This window comes from Pristiophorus japonicus, unplaced genomic scaffold (genome assembly GCF_044704955.1).
Source record: "Pristiophorus japonicus isolate sPriJap1 unplaced genomic scaffold, sPriJap1.hap1 HAP1_SCAFFOLD_58, whole genome shotgun sequence".
In the NCBI taxonomy this organism is placed as follows: domain Eukaryota; kingdom Metazoa; phylum Chordata; class Chondrichthyes; family Pristiophoridae; genus Pristiophorus; species Pristiophorus japonicus.
Window position 1 is genome coordinate 175,184 of NW_027254488.1, and position 20,113 is coordinate 195,296.

At 44.6% G+C, this 20,113-nt stretch overlaps 12 non-coding genes across 12 annotated transcripts; all 12 read right to left on the reverse strand.

The window, feature by feature from the left end:
- Nucleotides 1-204: 204 nt before the first annotated feature.
- On the reverse strand, nucleotides 205-293 carry trnar-ucg (transfer RNA arginine (anticodon UCG)). Its single transcript is given in 2 exon segments — nucleotides 205-240; nucleotides 257-293. It is a non-coding gene; the product is annotated as a tRNA-Arg (tRNA).
- Nucleotides 294-2,218: 1,925 nt separating this feature from the next.
- Nucleotides 2,219-2,300, reverse strand: trnas-gcu (transfer RNA serine (anticodon GCU)). The gene has a single exon. It is a non-coding gene; the product is annotated as a tRNA-Ser (tRNA).
- A 245-nt stretch (nucleotides 2,301-2,545) lies between these two features.
- Nucleotides 2,546-2,634, reverse strand: trnar-ucg (transfer RNA arginine (anticodon UCG)). Its single transcript is given in 2 exon segments — nucleotides 2,546-2,581; nucleotides 2,598-2,634. It is a non-coding gene; the product is annotated as a tRNA-Arg (tRNA).
- Nucleotides 2,635-4,563: 1,929 nt separating this feature from the next.
- On the reverse strand, nucleotides 4,564-4,645 carry trnas-gcu (transfer RNA serine (anticodon GCU)). The gene has a single exon. It is a non-coding gene; the product is annotated as a tRNA-Ser (tRNA).
- A 2,263-nt stretch (nucleotides 4,646-6,908) lies between these two features.
- Nucleotides 6,909-6,990, reverse strand: trnas-gcu (transfer RNA serine (anticodon GCU)). Its single transcript has one exon. It is a non-coding gene; the product is annotated as a tRNA-Ser (tRNA).
- A 238-nt stretch (nucleotides 6,991-7,228) lies between these two features.
- Nucleotides 7,229-7,317, reverse strand: trnar-ucg (transfer RNA arginine (anticodon UCG)). Its single transcript is given in 2 exon segments — nucleotides 7,229-7,264; nucleotides 7,281-7,317. It is a non-coding gene; the product is annotated as a tRNA-Arg (tRNA).
- A 1,925-nt stretch (nucleotides 7,318-9,242) lies between these two features.
- On the reverse strand, nucleotides 9,243-9,324 carry trnas-gcu (transfer RNA serine (anticodon GCU)). The gene has a single exon. It is a non-coding gene; the product is annotated as a tRNA-Ser (tRNA).
- Nucleotides 9,325-11,586: 2,262 nt separating this feature from the next.
- trnas-gcu (transfer RNA serine (anticodon GCU)) lies at nucleotides 11,587-11,668 on the reverse strand. The gene has a single exon. It is a non-coding gene; the product is annotated as a tRNA-Ser (tRNA).
- A 2,263-nt stretch (nucleotides 11,669-13,931) lies between these two features.
- trnas-gcu (transfer RNA serine (anticodon GCU)) lies at nucleotides 13,932-14,013 on the reverse strand. Its single transcript has one exon. It is a non-coding gene; the product is annotated as a tRNA-Ser (tRNA).
- A 2,263-nt stretch (nucleotides 14,014-16,276) lies between these two features.
- Nucleotides 16,277-16,358, reverse strand: trnas-gcu (transfer RNA serine (anticodon GCU)). The gene has a single exon. It is a non-coding gene; the product is annotated as a tRNA-Ser (tRNA).
- A 2,256-nt stretch (nucleotides 16,359-18,614) lies between these two features.
- On the reverse strand, nucleotides 18,615-18,696 carry trnas-gcu (transfer RNA serine (anticodon GCU)). The gene has a single exon. It is a non-coding gene; the product is annotated as a tRNA-Ser (tRNA).
- Nucleotides 18,697-18,934: 238 nt separating this feature from the next.
- Nucleotides 18,935-19,023, reverse strand: trnar-ucg (transfer RNA arginine (anticodon UCG)). The gene is given in 2 exon segments: nucleotides 18,935-18,970; nucleotides 18,987-19,023. It is a non-coding gene; the product is annotated as a tRNA-Arg (tRNA).
- Nucleotides 19,024-20,113: the final 1,090 nt, after the last annotated feature.

Here is a 20,113-nt window from a genome sequence, read left to right on the forward strand (position 1 = left end):
TGTATCCAAACAGAAATAAGGTGCAAAAAAGTCCACTTCACAGCTTGCTCTGCCCGTGCATGCATATCGACAATGATGAAAACTTGCAATGAGATTCTTTGAGCAAACAGCCTTCCTTCACTTCAGGTGAGTGACTGGAAGAGATGGTTGATTTCTCGGCAGAATCACAACAAAGAATATAAAATTTCACGTAGCGAGCTAGGTTGACCGCGGCAGGACTCGAACCTGCAATCTTCAGATAACTTTCCGGTTGTAATCGAAGTCAGACGCCTTATCCATTAGGCCACGCGTCCGCTGCCAGCACCGTTCATTGTGTTGTTGTATATATTGCGAGCAAATTCGGGGCAACTGCAATATCAAGGAGTGGATTTAGGAAAAGATGAGCATATTTCGAGTGAATGAACAGATGCACTGCGATCTGGGTGCGCACCGGCGCAGGCAACCCCAATGTAAATTGGAACACTATAGTTTAACAATTCGGTCGTTGCAGCTGAAATCATACTCCTTCTCAAACAATACAGGATGAGCCGGGTTTATGAGAAAATCCGTTTTAAAGAGAAAGATTATGAACCGGAACTGACAACCAGCCCATTTAAACAGACACAGAATGATCCGGGATTGCAAGGACATCCCTTTTACCCAGATGCAGAATGACCCTTGACTGACAGCAGTTCACTTTTAAAAGAATAAAGTGAGATTTCGATCATCCCTGAAGGCAATTGTGCAGTGGGGCTCAGGACCACGCGGCGTAGAGACTGTTATTGAAGCCACAGGTGATGGACAGGGAGCGAGGGACGTAAAACCAGCCCAGTCTGAAACACACAAACAAACTAATATTCCTTAACCTCCAAAGGCAGGTTTTGAAATTTCAAATTGGAAATCCGGGACAGACAGCACATCCCTTTGAAACAGACACAGAATGATGAGGGTCTGATAGCACACCATTTTACAGAGACAGAGAATGTTCTCGGACAGACAGCAAATCCCCTTAAAAGGGACACGGAAATAGAATGAATAAAAACAGATAAATATGTAAAACTCGGCAGGTCGTGCAGATTTTGTGGAGGAAGAATCCGGTTTCACGTTCTGTCGGATAATAATTGCGATATTTCAGGAAAAAGTTAAAGATTACATATGTTTTCAACAAAAATAGCGCCTGGAAAAAATACGCAGCGAGAAATGTCAAATGGGAACATTTGTGATACAGCGGAACGAAGGAGTGATGAAATAATACATGGCACAATGGAGAAAGGCAAAGTGGGTGGTAATCGGGCAATAACGTAACAAAGGATGGTCCAGAGGAGGTGTTAGTGGGAATAGCAGAACCATTACTAGACAATGGGAGCGGTGCTTATCATCCGATACGTTGAACCTAATGTTGAGGCCAGAAGACGAGAACATGCTTACAATACAGGGTGTCACCGCCTTTTAATCAGACCAGGCAGCTTTACCAGCCCGGATTGATTTCCTGTATGCTTTGAATTCGGCAGCCAAGGGACGAATTCAAAAAGCAGCTTCTCTCATCTTTTCAGCTCTAGAGCAACAGGACGCACACATATTCAGGGCAGAGGAGGAGATTGACGCTGAATGTATGCTTATCCCAATTGAGGTGAACTTATCCGTACAGACAGGAAGATATACTGATCAAGTATCGGCCGGAACCAAACAAGGCTTTAGGTTATCCAACGAGTCACAGAGCCGAGTACCTCTGAGATATTTTAACTTTACTCAGTTTGGCGGGTTTCACTTTGCTCTGGGATTTGGATGCTAAGGGAACATCGGCGTAAAATCACACGTTTTAACGTGAAATACGTCTGTTTTCTCACATGTCGAGCGGCTGTTAGAAGCGGAACTTTGAGTAAAACATGGCGGGGTTCGTCCGGGATTTGGCCCGTGACCTCTCGCATTTCAAATGTGATCAATCCGAAGGGAGAATCATAACCGTGGACCAACGAGCCGCCGACAGTGAAAAGCGCAGCTCTCAGATTCTGACGGTGGTGAGAAATGATATTATGGCCCATCGTTCATGTGCTGTCTCTCAGATACCTATCTAATTAGTGCCCCTCGCCATTGTACTGCAACTGTTCTCCTTTTGACGAATATATTATTAATTTGAGACGTGACATGAGGAACGTACAGCATCCCTGTAAGTAAAAGGGGAATTTGGCGATGAGGTTAAATGTGAATGTCAAAAAGTGGTTAAGCTGCAAGCCAACGACGACGAGAATGGGACTCGAACCCATGCGTGCAGAGCACAATGGATTAGCAGTCCATCGCCTTAACCTCTCAGCCACCTCGTCTCTGCTATAGGACATCGTCAGCCCTTCAATCTCCTGCTTTTTGTATCCAAACAGAAATAAGGTGCAAAAAAGTCCACTTCACAGCTTGCTCTGCCCGTGCATGCATATCGACAATGATGAAAACTTGCAATGAGATTCTTTGAGCAAACAGCCTTCCTTCACTTCAGGTGAGTGACTGGAAGAGATGGTTGGTTTCTCGGCAGAATCACAACAAAGAATATAAAATTTCACGGAGCGAGCTAAGTTGACCGCGGCAGGACTCGCACCTACAATCTTCTGATAACTTTACGGTTGTAATCGAAGTCAGACGCCTTATCCATTAGGCCACGCGGCCGCTGCCAGCACCATTCATTGTGTTGTTGTATATATTGCGAGCAAATTCGGGGCAACTGCAATATCAAGGAGTGGATTTAGGAAAAGATGAGCATATTTCGAGTGAATGAACAGATGCACTGCGATCTGGGTGCGCACCGGCGCAGGCAACCCCAATGTAAATTGGAACACTATAGTTTAACAATTCGGTCATTGCAGCTGAAATCATACTCCTTCTCAAACAATACAGGATGACCCGGGTTTCTCAGAAAATCCGTTTTAAAGGGAAAGATTATGAAAAGGAACTGACAACCAGCCCTTTTAAACAGACACAGAATGATCCGGGATTGCACGGACATCCCTTTTACCCAGATGCAGAATCACCCTTGACTGACAGCAGTTCCCTTTTAATAGAATAAAGTGAGATTTCGATCATCCCTGAAGGCAATTGTGCAGTGGGGCTCAGGACCACGCGGCGCAGAGACTGTTATTGAAGCCATAGGTGATAGACAAGGAGGGAGGGAGGGACGTAAAACCAGCCCAGTCTGAAACACACAAACAAACTAATATTCCTTAACCTCCAAAGGCAGGTTTTGAAATTTCAAATTGGAAATCCGGGACAGACAGCACATCCCTTTGAAACAGACACAGAATGATGAGGGTCTGATAGCACACCATTTTACAGAGACAGAGAATGATCTCAGACAGACAGCAAATCCCCTTAAAAGGGACACGGAAATAGAATGAATAAAAACAGATAAATATTTAAAACTCGGCAGGTCGTGCAGATTTTGTGGAGGAAGAATCCGGTTTCACGTTCTGTCGGATAATAATTCCGATATTTCAGGAAAAAGTTAAAGATTACAGATGTTTTCAACAAAAATAGCGCCTGGAAAAAATACGCAGCGAGAAATGTCAAATGGGAACTTTTGTGATACAGCGGAACGAAGGAGTGATGAAATAATACATGGCACAATGGAGAAAGGCAAAGTGGGTGGTAATCGGGCAATAACGTAACAAAGGATGGGCCAGAGGAAGTGTTAGTGGGAATAGCAGAACCATTACCAGACAATGGGAGCGGTGCTTATCATCCGATACGTTGAACCTAATGTTGAGGCCAGAAGACGAGAACATGCCTACAATATAGGGGATCACCGACTTTTAATCAGACCAGGCAGCTTTGCCAGCCCGGATTGATTTCCTGTATGCTTTGAATTCGGCAGCAAAGGGACGAATTCAAAAAGCAGCTTCTCTCATCTTTTCAGCTCTAGAGACACAGGACGCACACATGTTCAGGGCAGAGGTGGAGATTGACGCTGAATGTATGCTTATCCCAATTGAGGTGAACTTATCCGTACAGACAGGAAGATATACTGATCAAGTATCGGCCGGAACCAAACAAGGCTTTAGGTTATCCAACGAGTCACAGAGCCGAGTACCTCTGAGATATTTTAACTTTACTCAGTTTGGCGGGTTTCACTTTGCTCTGCGATTTGGATGCTAAGGGAACATCGGCGTAAAATCACACGTTTTAACGTGAAATACGTCTGTTTTCTCACATGTCGAGCGGCTGTTAGAAGCGGAACTTTGAGTAAAACATGGCGGGGTTCGTCCGGGATTTGGCCCGTGACCTCTCGCATTTCAAATGTGATCAATCCGAAGGGAGAATCATAACCGTGGACCAACGAGCCGCCGACAGTGAAAAGCGCAGCTCTCAGATTCTGACGGTGGTGAGAAATGATATTATGGCCCATCGTTCATGTGCTGTCTCTCAGATACCTATCTAATTAGTGCCCCTCGCCATTGTACTGCAACTGTTCTCCTTTTGACGAATATATTATTAATTTGAGACGTGACATGAGGAAAGTACAGCATCCCTGTAAGTAAAAGGGGAATTTGGCGATGAGGTTAAATGTGAATGTCAAAAAGTGGTTAAGCTGCAAGCCAACGACGACGAGAATGGGACTCGAACCCATGCGTGCAGAGCACAATGGATTAGCAGTCCATCGCCTTAACCTCTCAGCCACCTCGTCTCTGCTGTAAGACATTGTCAGCCATTCAATCTCCTGCTTTTTGTATCCAAACAGAAATAAGGTGCAAAAAAGACCACTTCACAGCTTGCTCTGCCCGTGCATGCATATCGACAATGATGAAAACTTGCAATGAGATTCTTTGAGCAAATAGCCTTCCTTCACTTCAGGTGAGTGACTGGAAGAGATGGTTGGTTTCTCGGCAGAATCACAACAAAGAATATAAAATTTCACGTAGCGAGCTAAGTTGACCGCGGCAGGACTCGCACCTGCAATCTTCTGATAACTTTGCGGTTGTAATCGAATTCAGAGGCCTTATCCATTAGGCCACGCGGCCGCTGCCAGCACCATTCCTTGTGTTGTTGTATATATTGCGAGCAAATTCGGGGCAACTGCAATATCAAGGAGTGGATTTAGGAAAAGATGAGCATATTTCGAGTGAATGAACAGATGCACTGCGATCTGGGTGCGCACCGGCGCAGGCAACCCCAATGTAAATTGGAACACTATAGTTTAACAATTCGGTCATTGCAGCTGAAATCATACTCCTTCTCAAACAATACAGGATGACCCGGGTTTCTGAGAAAATCCGTTTTAAAGGGAAAGATTATGAAAAGGAACTGACAACCAGCCCTTTTAAACAGACACAGAATGATCCGGGATTGCACGGACATCCCTTTTACCCAGATGCAGAATCACCCTTGACTGACAGCAGTTCCCTTTTAAAAGAATAAAGTGAGATTTCGATCATCCCTGAAGGCAATTGTGCAGTGGGGCTCAGGACCACGCGGCGCAGAGACTGTTATTGAAGCCACAGGTGATAGACAAGGAGGGAGGGAGGGACGTAAAACCAGCCCAGTCTGAAACACACAAACAAACTAATATTCCTTAACCTCCAAAGGCAGGTTTTGAAATTTCAAATTGGAAATCCGGGACAGACAGCACATCCCTTTGAAACAGACACAGAATGATGAGGGTCTGATAGCACACCATTTTACAGAGACAGAGAATGATCTCGGACAGACAGCAAATCCCCTTAAAAGGGACACGGAAATAGAATGAATAAAAACAGATAAATATGTAAAACTCGGCAGGTCGTGCAGATTTTGTGGAGGAAGAATCCGGTTTCACGTTCTGTCGGATAATAATTCCGATATTTCAGGAAAAAGTTAAAGATTACATATGTTTTCAACAAAAATAGCGCCTGGAAAAAATACGCAGCGAGAAATGTCAAATGGGAACATTTGTGATACAGCGGAACGAAGGAGTGATGAAATAATACATGGCACAATGGAGAAAGGCAAAGTGGGTGGTAATCGGGCAATAACGTAACAAAGGATGGTCCAGAGGAGGTGTTAGTGGGAATAGCAGAACCATTACCAGACAATGGGAGCGGTGCTTATCATCCGATACGTTGAAACTAATGTTGAGGCCAGAAGACGAGAACATGCTTACAATACAGGGTGCAACCGCCTTTTAATCAGACCAGGCAGCTTTACCAGCCCGGATTGATTTCCTGTATGCTTTGAATTCGGCAGCCAAGGGACGAATTCAAAAAGCAGCTTCTCTCATCTTTTCAGCTCTGGAGAAACAGGACGCACACATATTCAGGGCAGAGGTGGAGATTGACGCTGAATGTATGCTTATCCCAATTGAGGTGAACTTATCCGTACAGACAGGAAGATATACTGATCAAGTATCGGCCGGAACCAAACAAGGCTTTAGGTTTTCCAACGAGTCACAGAGCCGAGTACCTCTGAGATATTTTAACTTTACTCAGTTTGGCGGGTTTCACTTTGCTCTGCGATTTGGATGCTAAGGGAACATCGGCGTAAAATCACACGTTTTAACGTGAAATACGTCTGTTTTCTCACATGTCGAGCAACTGTTAGAAGCGGAACTTTGAGTAAAACATGGCAGGGCTCGTCCGGGATTTGGCCCGTGACCTCTCGCATTTCAAATGTGATCAATCCGAAGGGAGAATCATAACCATGGACCAACGAGCCGCCGACAGTGAAAAGCGCAGCTCTCAGATTCTGACCGTGGTGAGAAATGATATTATGGCAAATCGTGCATGTGCTGTCTCTCAGATACCTATCTAATTAGTGCCCCTCGCCATTGTACTGCAACTGTTCTCCTTTTGACGAATATATTATTAATTTGAGACATTACATGAGGAAAGTACTGCATCCCTGTAAGTAAAAGGGGAATTTGGCGATGTGGTGAAATGTGAATGTCAAAAAGTGGTTAAGCTGCAAGTCAACGACGACGAGAATGGGATTCGAAGCCATGTGTGCAGAGCACAATGGATGAGCAGTCCATCGCCTTAACCTCTCGGCCACCCCGTCTCTGCTATCAGACATCGTCAGCCATTCAATCTCCTGCTTTTTGTATCCAAACAGAAATAAGGTGCAAAAAAGTCCACTTCACAGCTTGCTCTGCCCGTGCATGCATATCGACAATGATGAAAACTTGCAATGAGATTCTTTGAGCAAACAGCCTTCCTTCACTTCAGGTGAGTGACTGGTAGAGATGGTTGGTTTCTCGGCAGAATCACAATATAAAATTTCACGTAGCGAGCTAAGTTGACCGCGGCAGGACTCGAACTTGCAATCTTCTGATAACTTTGCGGTTTTAATCGAAGTCAGATGCCTTATCCATTAGGCCACGCGGCCGCTGCCAGCACTAATCATTGTGTTGTTGTGTATATCGCGAGCAAATTCGGGGCAACTGCAATATCAAGGAGTGGATTTAGGAAAAGATGAGCATATTTCGAGTCAATGAACAGATGCACTGCGATCTGGTTGCGCACCGGCGCAGGCAACCCCAATGTAAATTGGAACACTATAGTTTAACAATTCGGTCATTGCAGCTGAAATCATACTCCTTCTCAAACAATACAGGATGACCCGGGTTTCTCAGAAAATCCGTTTTAAAGGGAAAGATTATGAACCGGAACTGACAACCAGCCCATTTAAACAGACACAGAATGATCCGGGATTGCAAGGACATCCCTTTTACCCAGATGCAGAATGACCCTTGACTGACAACAGTTCACTTTTAAAAGAATAAAGTGAGATTTCGATCATCACTGAAGGCAATTGTGCAGTGGGGCTCAGGACCACGCGGCGCAGAGACTGTTATTGAAGCCACAGGTGATAGACAGGGAGGGAGGGACGTAAAACCAGCCCAGTCTGAAACACACAAACAAACTAATATTCCTTAACCTCCAAAGGCAGGTTTTGAAATTTCAAATTGGAAATCCGGGACAGACAGCACATCCCTTTGAAACAGACACAGAATGATGAGGGTCTGATAGCACACCATTTTACAGAGACAGAGAATGATCTCGGACAGAGAGCAAATCCCCTTAAAAGGGACACGGAAATAGAATGAATAAAAACAGATAAATATGTAAAACTCGGCAGGTCGTGCAGATTTTGTGGAGGAAGAATCCGGTTTCACGTTCTGTCGGATAATAATTCCGATATTTCAGGAAAAAGTTAAAGATTACAGATGTTTTCAACAAAAATAGCGCCTGGAAAAAATACGCAGCGAGAAATGTCAAATGGGAACTTTTGTGATACAGCGGAACGAAGGAGTGATGAAATAATACATGGCACAATGGAGAAAGGCAAAGTGGGTGGTAATCGGGCAATAACGTAACAAAGGATGGGCCAGAGGAAGTGTTAGTGGGAATAGCAGAACCATTACCAGACAATGGGAGCGGTGCTTATCATCCGATACGTTGAACCTAATGTTGAGGCCAGAAGACGAGAACATGCCTACAATATAGGGGATCACCGACTTTTAATCAGACCAGGCAGCTTTGCCAGCCCGGATTGATTTCCTGTATGCTTTGAATTCGGCAGCAAAGGGACGAATTCAAAAAGCAGCTTCTCTCATCTTTTCAGCTCTAGAGACACAGGACGCACACATGTTCAGGGCAGAGGTGGAGATTGACGCTGAATGTATGCTTATCCCAATTGAGGTGAACTTATCCGTACAGACAGGAAGATATACTGATCAAGTATCGGCCGGAACCAAACAAGGCTTTAGGTTATCCAACGAGTCACAGAGCCGAGTACCTCTGAGATATTTTAACTTTACTCAGTTTGGCGGGTTTCACTTTGCTCTGCGATTTGGATGCTAAGGGAACATCGGCGTAAAATCACACGTTTTAACGTGAAATACGTCTGTTTTCTCACATGTCGAGCGGCTGTTAGAAGCGGAACTTTGAGTAAAACATGGCGGGGTTCGTCCGGGATTTGGCCCGTGACCTCTCGCATTTCAAATGTGATCAATCCGAAGGGAGAATCATAACCGTGGACCAACGAGCCGCCGACAGTGAAAAGCGCAGCTCTCAGATTCTGACGGTGGTGAGAAATGATATTATGGCCCATCGTTCATGTGCTGTCTCTCAGATACCTATCTAATTAGTGCCCCTCGCCATTGTACTGCAACTGTTCTCCTTTTGACGAATATATTATTAATTTGAGACGTGACATGAGGAAAGTACAGCATCCCTGTAAGTAAAAGGGGAATTTGGCGATGAGGTTAAATGTGAATGTCAAAAAGTGGTTAAGCTGCAAGCCAACGACGACGAGAATGGGACTCGAACCCATGCGTGCAGAGCACAATGGATTAGCAGTCCATCGCCTTAACCTCTCAGCCACCTCGTCTCTGCTGTAAGACATTGTCAGCCATTCAATCTCCTGCTTTTTGTATCCAAACAGAAATAAGGTGCAAAAAAGACCACTTCACAGCTTGCTCTGCCCGTGCATGCATATCGACAATGATGAAAACTTGCAATGAGATTCTTTGAGCAAATAGCCTTCCTTCACTTCAGGTGAGTGACTGGAAGAGATGGTTGGTTTCTCGGCAGAATCACAACAAAGAATATAAAATTTCACGTAGCGAGCTAAGTTGACCGCGGCAGGACTCGCACCTGCAATCTTCTGATAACTTTGCGGTTGTAATCGAATTCAGAGGCCTTATCCATTAGGCCACGCGGCCGCTGCCAGCACCATTCCTTGTGTTGTTGTATATATTGCGAGCAAATTCGGGGCAACTGCAATATCAAGGAGTGGATTTAGGAAAAGATGAGCATATTTCGAGTGAATGAACAGATGCACTGCGATCTGGGTGCGCACCGGCGCAGGCAACCCCAATGTAAATTGGAACACTATAGTTTAACAATTCGGTCATTGCAGCTGAAATCATACTCCTTCTCAAACAATACAGGATGACCCGGGTTTCTGAGAAAATCCGTTTTAAAGGGAAAGATTATGAAAAGGAACTGACAACCAGCCCATTTAAACAGACACAGAATGATCCGGGATTGCACGGACATCCCTTTTACCCAGATGCAGAATCACCCTTGACTGACAGCAGTTCCCTTTTAAAAGAATAAAGTGAGATTTCGATCATCCCTGAAGGCAATTGTGCAGTGGGGCTCAGGACCACGCGGCGCAGAGACTGTTATTGAAGCCACAGGTGATAGACAAGGAGGGAGGGAGGGACGTAAAACCAGCCAGTCTGAAACACACAAACAAACTAATATTCCTTAACCTCCAAAGGCAGGTTTTGAAATTTCAAATTGGAAATCCGGGACAGACAGCACATCCCTTTGAAACAGACACAGAATGATGAGGGTCTGATAGCACACCATTTTACAGAGACAGAGAATGATCTCAGACAGACAGCAAATCCCCTTAAAAGGGACACGGAAATAGAATGAATAAAAACAGATAAATATTTAAAACTCGGCAGGTCGTGCAGATTTTGTGGAGGAAGAATCCGGTTTCACGTTCTGTCGGATAATAATTCCGATATTTCAGGAAAAAGTTAAAGATTACAGATGTTTTCAACAAAAATAGCGCCTGGAAAAAATACGCAGCGAGAAATGTCAAATGGGAACTTTTGTGATACAGCGGAACGAAGGAGTGATGAAATAATACATGGCACAATGGAGAAAGGCAAAGTGGGTGGTAATCGGGCAATAACGTAACAAAGGATGGGCCAGAGGAAGTGTTAGTGGGAATAGCAGAACCATTACCAGACAATGGGAGCGGTGCTTATCATCCGATACGTTGAACCTAATGTTGAGGCCAGAAGACGAGAACATGCCTACAATATAGGGGATCACCGACTTTTAATCAGACCAGGCAGCTTTGCCAGCCCGGATTGATTTCCTGTATGCTTTGAATTCGGCAGCAAAGGGACGAATTCAAAAAGCAGCTTCTCTCATCTTTTCAGCTCTAGAGACACAGGACGCACACATGTTCAGGGCAGAGGTGGAGATTGACGCTGAATGTATGCTTATCCCAATTGAGGTGAACTTATCCGTACAGACAGGAAGATATACTGATCAAGTATCGGCCGGAACCAAACAAGGCTTTAGGTTATCCAACGAGTCACAGAGCCGAGTACCTCTGAGATATTTTAACTTTACTCAGTTTGGCGGGTTTCACTTTGCTCTGCGATTTGGATGCTAAGGGAACATCGGCGTAAAATCACACGTTTTAACGTGAAATACGTCTGTTTTCTCACATGTCGAGCGGCTGTTAGAAGCGGAACTTTGAGTAAAACATGGCGGGGTTCGTCCGGGATTTGGCCCGTGACCTCTCGCATTTCAAATGTGATCATTCCGAAGGGAGAATCATAACCGTGGACCAACGAGCCGCCGACAGTGAAAAGCGCAGCTCTCAGATTCTGACGGTGGTGAGAAATGATATTATGGCCCATCGTTCATGTGCTGTCTCTCAGATACCTATCTAATTAGTGCCCCTCGCCATTGTACTGCAACTGTTCTCCTTTTGACGAATATATTATTAATTTGAGACGTGACATGAGGAAAGTACAGCATCCCTGTAAGTAAAAGGGGAATTTGGCGATGAGGTTAAATGTGAATGTCAAAAAGTGGTTAATCTGCAAGCCAACGACGACGAGAATGGGACTCGAACCCATGCGTGCAGAGCACAATGGATTAGCAGTCCATCGCCTTAACCTCTCAGCCACCTCGTCTCTGCTATAAGACATCGTCAGCCATTCAATCTCCTGCTTTTTGTATCCAAACAGAAATAAGGTGCAAAAAAGTCCACTTCACAGCTTGCTCTGCCCGTGCATGCATATCGACAATGATGAAAACCTGCAATGAGATTCTTTGAGCAAACAGCCTTCCTTCACTTCAGGTGAGTGACTGGAAGAGATGGTTGGTTTCTCGGCAGAATCACAACAAAGAATATAAAATTTCACGTAGCGAGCTAAGTTGACCGCGGCAGGACTCGCACCTGCAATCTTCTGATAACTTTGCGGTTGTAATCGAAGTCAGACGCCTTATCCATTAGGCAACGCGGCCGCTGCCAGCACCATTCATTGTGTTGTTGTATATATTGCGAGCAAATTCGGGGCAACTGCAATATCAAGGAGTGGATTTAGGAAAAGATGAGCATATTTCGAGTGAATTAACAGATGCACTGCGATCTGGGTGCGCACCGGCGCAGGCAACCCCAATGTAAATTGGAACACTATAGTTTAACAATTCGGTCATTGCAGCTGAAATCATACTCCTTCTCAAACAATACAGGATGACCCGGGTTTCTGAGAAAATCCGTTTTAAAGGGAAAGATTATGAAAAGGAACTGACAACCAGCCCTTTTAAACAGACACAGAATGATCCGGGATCGCACGGACATCCCTTTTACCCAGATGCAGAATCACCCTTGACTGACAGCAGTTCCCTTTTAAAAGAATAAAGAGAGATTTCGATCATCCCTGAAGGCAATTGTGCAGTGGGGCTCAGGACCACGCGGCGCAGAGACTGTTATTGAAGCCACAGGTGATAGACAAGGAGGGAGGGAGGGACGTAAAACCAGCCCAGTCTGAAACACACAAACAAACTAATATTCCTTAACCTCCAAAGGCAGGTTTTGAAATTTCAAATTGGAAATCCGGGACAGACAGCACATCCCTTTGAAACAGACACAGAATGATGAGGGTCTGATAGCACACCATTTTACAGAGACAGAGAATGATCTCGGACAGACAGCAAATCCCCTTAAAAGGGACACGGAAATAGAATGAATAAAAACAGATAAATATGTAAAACTCGGCAGGTCGTGCAGATTTTGTGGAGGAAGAATCCGGTTTCACGTTCTGTCGGATAATAATTCCGATATTTCAGGAAAAAGTTAAAGATTACATATGTTTTCAACAAAAATAGCGCCTGGAAAAAATACGCAGCGAGAAATGTCAAATGGGAACATTTGTGATACAGCGGAACGAAGGAGTGATGAAATAATACATGGCACAATGGAGAAAGGCAAAGTGGGTGGTAATCGGGCAATAACGTAACAAAGGATGGTCCAGAGGAGGTGTTAGTGGGAATAGCAGAACCATTTCCAGACAATGGGAGCGGTGCTTATCATCCGATACGTTGAAACTAATGTTGAGGCCAGAAGACGAGAACATGCTTACAATACAGGGTGCAACCGCCTTTTAATCAGACCAGGCAGCTTTACCAGCCCGGATTGATTTCCTGTATGCTTTGAATTCGGCAGCCAAGGGACGAATTCAAAAAGCAGCTTCTCTCATCTTTTCAGCTCTGGAGAAACAGGACACACACATATTCAGGGCAGAGGTGGAGATTGACGCTGAATGTATGCTTATCCCAATTGAGGTGAACTTATCCGTACAGACAGGAAGATATACTGATCAAGTATCGGCCGGAACCAAACAAGGCTTTAGGTTATCCAACGAGTCACAGAGCCGAGTACCTCTGAGATATTTTAACTTTACTCAGTTTGGCGGGTTTCACTTTGCTCTGCGATTTGGATGCTAAGGGAACATCGGCGTAAAATCACACGTTTTAACGTGAAATACGTCTGTTTTCTCACATGTCGAACAACTGTTAGAAGCGGAACTTTGAGTAAAACATGGCAGGGCTCGTCCGGGATTTGGCCCGTGACCTCTCGCATTTCAAATGTGATCAATCCGAAGGGAGAATCATAACCATGGACCAACGAGCCGCCGACAGTGAAAAGCGCAGCTCTCAGATTCTGACCGTGGTGAGAAATGATATTATGGCAAATCGTGCATGTGCTGTCTCTCAGATACCTATCTAATTAGTGCCCCTCGCCATTGTACTGCAACTGTTCTCCTTTTGACGAATATATTATTAATTTGAGACGTGACATGAGGAAAGTACAGCATCCCTGTAAGTAAAAGGGGAATTTGGCGATGAGGTTAAATGTGAATGTCAAAAAGTGGTTAATCTGCAAGCCAACGTCGACGAGAATGGGACTCGAACCCATGCGTGCAGAGCACAATGGATTAGCAGTCCATCGCCTTAACCTCTCAGCCACCTCGTCTCTGCTATAAGACATCGTCAGCCATTCAATCTCCTGCTTTTTGTATCCAAACAGAAATAAGGTGCAAAAAAGTCCACTTCACAGCTTGCTCTGCCCGTGCATGCATATCGACAATGATGAAAACCTGCAATGAGATTCTTTGAGCAAACAGCCTTCCTTCACTTCAGGTGAGTGACTGGAAGAGATGGTTGGTTTCTCGGCAGAATCACAACAAAGAATATAAAATTTCACGTAGCGAGCTAAGTTGACCGCGGCAGGACTCGCACCTGCAATCTTCTGATAACTTTGCGGTTGTAATCGAAGTCAGACGCCTTATCCATTAGGCAACGCGGCCGCTGCCAGCACCATTCATTGTGTTGTTGTATATATTGCGAGCAAATTCGGGGCAACTGCAATATCAAGGAGTGGATTTAGGAAAAGATGAGCATATTTCGAGTGAATGAACAGATGCACTGCGATCTGGGTGCGCACCGGCGCAGGCAACCCCAATGTAAATTGGAACACTATAGTTTAACAATTCGGTCATTGCAGCTGAAATCATACTCCTTCTCAAACAATACAGGATGACCCGGGTTTCTGAGAAAATCCGTTTTAAAGGGAAAGATTATGAAAAGGAACTGACAACCAGCCCTTTTAAACAGACACAGAATGATCCGGGATCGCACGGACATCCCTTTTACCCAGATGCAGAATCACCCTTGACTGACAGCAGTTCCCTTTTAAAAGAATAAAGAGAGATTTCGATCATCCCTGAAGGCAATTGTGCAGTGGGGCTCAGGACCACGCGGCGCAGAGACTGTTATTGAAGCCACAGGTGATAGACAAGGAGGGAGGGAGGGACGTAAAACCAGCCCAGTCTGAAACACACAAACAAACTAATATTCCTTAACCTCCAAAGGCAGGTTTTGAAATTTCAAATTGGAAATCCGGGACAGACAGCACATCCCTTTGAAACAGACACAGAATGATGAGGGTCTGATAGCACACCATTTTACAGAGACAGAGAATGATCTCGGACAGACAGCAAATCCCCTTAAAAGGGACACGGAAATAGAATGAATAAAAACAGATAAATATGTAAAACTCGGCAGGTCGTGCAGATTTTGTGGAGGAAGAATCCGGTTTCACGTTCTGTCGGATAATAATTCCGATATTTCAGGAAAAAGTTAAAGATTACATATGTTTTCAACAAAAATAGCGCCTGGAAAAAATACGCAGCGAGAAATGTCAAATGGGAACATTTGTGATACAGCGGAACGAAGGAGTGATGAAATAATACATGGCACAATGGAGAAAGGCAAAGTGGGTGGTAATCGGGCAATAACGTAACAAAGGATGGTCCAGAGGAGGTGTTAGTGGGAATAGCAGAACCATTTCCAGACAATGGGAGCGGTGCTTATCATCCGATACGTTGAAACTAATGTTGAGGCCAGAAGACGAGAACATGCTTACAATACAGGGTGCAACCGCCTTTTAATCAGACCAGGCAGCTTTACCAGCCCGGATTGATTTCCTGTATGCTTTGAATTCGGCAGCCAAGGGACGAATTCAAAAAGCAGCTTCTCTCATCTTTTCAGCTCTGGAGAAACAGGACACACACATATTCAGGGCAGAGGTGGAGATTGACGCTGAATGTATGCTTATCCCAATTGAGGTGAACTTATCCGTACAGACAGGAAGATATACTGATCAAGTATCGGCCGGAACCAAACAAGGCTTTAGGTTATCCAACGAGTCACAGAGCCGAGTACCTCTGAGATATTTTAACTTTACTCAGTTTGGCGGGTTTCACTTTGCTCTGCGATTTGGATGCTAAGGGAACATCGGCGTAAAATCACACGTTTTAACGTGAAATACGTCTGTTTTCTCACATGTCGAACAACTGTTAGAAGCGGAACTTTGAGTAAAACATGGCAGGGCTCGTCCGGGATTTGGCCCGTGACCTCTCGCATTTCAAATGTGATCAATCCGAAGGGAGAATCATAACCATGGACCAACGAGCCGCCGACAGTGAAAAGCGCAGCTCTCAGATTCTGACCGTGGTGAGAAATGATATTATGGCAAATCGTGCATGTGCTGTCTCTCAGATACCTATCTAATTAGTGCCCCTCGCCATTGTACTGCAACTGTTCTCCTTTTGACGAATATATTATTAATTTGAGACATTACATGAGGAAAGTACTGCATCCCTGTAAGTAAAAGGGGAATTTGGCGATGTGGTGAAATGTGAATGTCAAAAAGTGGTTAAGCTGCAAGTCAACGACGACGAGAATGGGATTCGAAGCCATGTGTGCAGAGCACAATGGATGAGCAGTCCATCGCCTTAACCTCTCGGCCACCTCGTCTCCGCTATAAGACATCGTCAGCCATTCAATCTCCTGCTTTTTGTATCCAAACAGAAATAAGGTGCAAAAAAGTCCACTTCACAGCTTGCTCTGCCCGTGCATGCATATCGACAATGATGAAAACTTGCAATGAGATTCTTTGAGCAAACAGCCTTCCTTCACTTCAGGTGAGTGACTGGAAGAGATGGTTGGTTTCTCGGCAGAATCACAATATAACATTTCACGTAGCGAGCTAAGTTGACCGCGGCAGGGCTCGCACCTGCAATCTTCTGATAACTTTGCGGTTGTAATCGAAGTCAGAGGCCTTATCCATTAGGCCACGCGGCCGCTGCCAGCACCATTTATTGTGTTTTTGTATATATTGCGAGCAAATTCGGGGCAACTGCAATATCAAGGACTTGATTTAGGAAAAGATGAGCATATTTCGAGTGAATTAACAGATGCAATGCGATCTGGGTGCGCACCGGCGCAGGCAACCCCAATGTAAATTGGAACACTATAGTTTAACAATTCGGTCATTGCAGCTGAAATCATACTCCTTCTCAAACAATACAGGATGACCCGGGTTTCTGAGAAAATCCGTTTTAAAGGGAAAGATTATGAAAAGGAACTGACAACCAGCCCTTTTAAACAGACACAGAATGATCCGGGATTGCACGGACATCCCTTTTACCCAGATGCAGAATCACCCTTGACTGACAGCAGTTCCCTTTTAAAAGAATAAAGTGAGATTTCGATCATCCCTGAAGGCAATTGTGCAGTGGGGCTCAGGACCACGCGGCGCAGAGACTGTTATTGAAGCCACAGGTGATAGACAAGGAGGGAGGGAGGGACGTAAAACCAGCCCAGTCTGAAACACACAAACAAACTAATATTCCTTAACCTCCAAAGGCAGGTTTTGAAATTTCAAATTGGAAATCCGGGACAGACAGCACATCCCTTTGAAACAGACACAGAATGATGAGGGTCTGATAGCACACCATTTTACAGAGACAGAGAATGATCTCGGACAGACAGCAAATCCCCTTAAAAGGGACACGGAAATAGAATGAATAAAAACAGATAAATATGTAAAACTCGGCAGGTCGTGCAGATTTTGTGGAGGAAGAATCCGGTTTCACGTTCTGTCGGATAATAATTCCGATATTTCAGGAAAAAGTTAAAGATTACATATGTTTTCAACAAAAATAGCGCCTGGAAAAAATACGCAGCGAGAAATGTCAAATGGGAACATTTGTGATACAGCGGAACGAAGGAGTGATGAAATAATACATGGCACAATGGAGAAAGGCAAAGTGGGTGGTAATCGGGCAATAACGTAACAAAGGATGGTCCAGAGGAGGTGTTAGTGGGAATAGCAGAACCATTACCAGACAATGGGAGCGGTGCTTATCATCCGATACGTTGAAACTAATGTTGAGGCCAGAAGACGAGAACATGCTTACAATACAGGGTGCAACCGCCTTTTAATCAGACCAGGCAGCTTTACCAGCCCGGATTGATTTCCTGTATGCTTTGAATTCGGCAGCCAAGGGACGAATTCAAAAAGCAGCTTCTCTCATCTTTTCAGCTCTGGAGAAACAGGACGCACACATATTCAGGGCAGAGGTGGAGATTGACGCTGAATGTATGCTTATCCCAATTGAGGTGAACTTATCCGTACAGACAGGAAGATATACTGATCAAGTATCGGCCGGAACCAAACAAGGCTTTAGGTTTTCCAACGAGTCACAGAGCCGAGTACCTCTGAGATATTTTAACTTTACTCAGTTTGGCGGGTTTCACTTTGCTCTGCGATTTGGATGCTAAGGGAACATCGGCGTAAAATCACACGTTTTAACGTGAAATACGTCTGTTTTCTCACATGTCGAGCAACTGTTAGAAGCGGAACTTTGAGTAAAACATGGCAGGGCTCGTCCGGGATTTGGCCCGTGACCTCTCGCATTTCAAATGTGATCAATCCGAAGGGAGAATCATAACCATGGACCAACGAGCCGCCGACAGTGAAAAGCGCAGCTCTCAGATTCTGACCGTGGTGAGAAATGATATTATGGCAAATCGTGCATGTGCTGTCTCTCAGATACCTATCTAATTAGTGCCCCTCGCCATTGTACTGCAACTGTTCTCCTTTTGACGAATATATTATTAATTTGAGACATTACATGAGGAAAGTACTGCATCCCTGTAAGTAAAAGGGGAATTTGGCGATGTGGTGAAATGTGAATGTCAAAAAGTGGTTAAGCTGCAAGTCAACGACGACGAGAATGGGATTCGAAGCCATGTGTGCAGAGCACAATGGATGAGCAGTCCATCGCCTTAACCTCTCGGCCACCCCGTCTCTGCTATCAGACATCGTCAGCCATTCAATCTCCTGCTTTTTGTATCCAAACAGAAATAAGGTGCAAAAAAGTCCACTTCACAGCTTGCTCTGCCCGTGCATGCATATCGACAATGATGAAAACTTGCAATGAGATTCTTTGAGCAAACAGCCTTCCTTCACTTCAGGTGAGTGACTGGTAGAGATGGTTGGTTTCTCGGCAGAATCACAATATAAAATTTCACGTAGCGAGCTAAGTTGACCGCGGCAGGACTCGAACTTGCAATCTTCTGATAACTTTGCGGTTGTAATCGAAGTCAGATGCCTTATCCATTAGGCCACGCGGCCGCTGCCAGCACTAATCATTGTGTTGTTGTGTATATCGCGAGCAAATTCGGGGCAACTGCAATATCAAGGAGTGGATTTAGGAAAAGATGAGCATATTTCGAGTCAATGAACAGATGCACTGCGATCTGGTTGCGCACCGGCGCAGGCAACCCCAATGTAAATTGGAACACTATAGTTTAGCAATTCGGTCATTGCAGCTGAAATCATACTCCTTCTCAAACAATACAGGATGACCCGGGTTTCTCAGAAAATCCGTTTTAAAGGGAAAGATTATGAACCGGAACTGACAACCAGCCCATTTAAACAGACACAGAATGATCCGGGATTGCAAGGACATCCCTTTTACCCAGATGCAGAATGACCCTTGACTGACAACAGTTCACTTTTAAAAGAATAAAGTGAGATTTCGATCATCACTGAAGGCAATTGTGCAGTGGGGCTCAGGACCACGCGGCGCAGAGACTGTTATTGAAGCCACAGGTGATAGACAGGGAGGGAGGGACGTAAAACCAGCCCAGTCTGAAACACACAAACAAACTAATATTCCTTAACCTCCAAAGGCAGGTTTTGAAATTTCAAATTGGAAATCCGGGACAGACAGCACATCCCTTTGAAACAGACACAGAATGATGAGGGTCTGATAGCACACCATTTTACAGAGACAGAGAATGATCTCGGACAGACAGCAAATCCCCTTAAAAGGGACACGGAAATAGAATGAATAAAAACAGATAAATATGTAAAACTCGGCAGGTCGTGCAGATTTTGTGGAGGAAGAATCCGGTTTCACGTTCTGTCGGATAATAATTCCGATATTTCAGGAAAAAGTTAAAGATTACAGATGTTTTCAACAAAAATAGCGCCTGGAAAAAATACGCAGCGAGAAATGTCAAATGGGAACATTTGTGATACAGCGGAAGGAAGGAGTGATTAAATAATACATGGCACAATGGAGAAAGGCAAATTGGGTGGTAATCGGGCAATAACGTAACAAAGGATGGTCCAGAGGAAGTGTTAGTGGGACTAGCAGAACCATTACCAGACAATGGGAGCGGTGCTTATCATCCGATACGTTGAACCTAATGTTGAG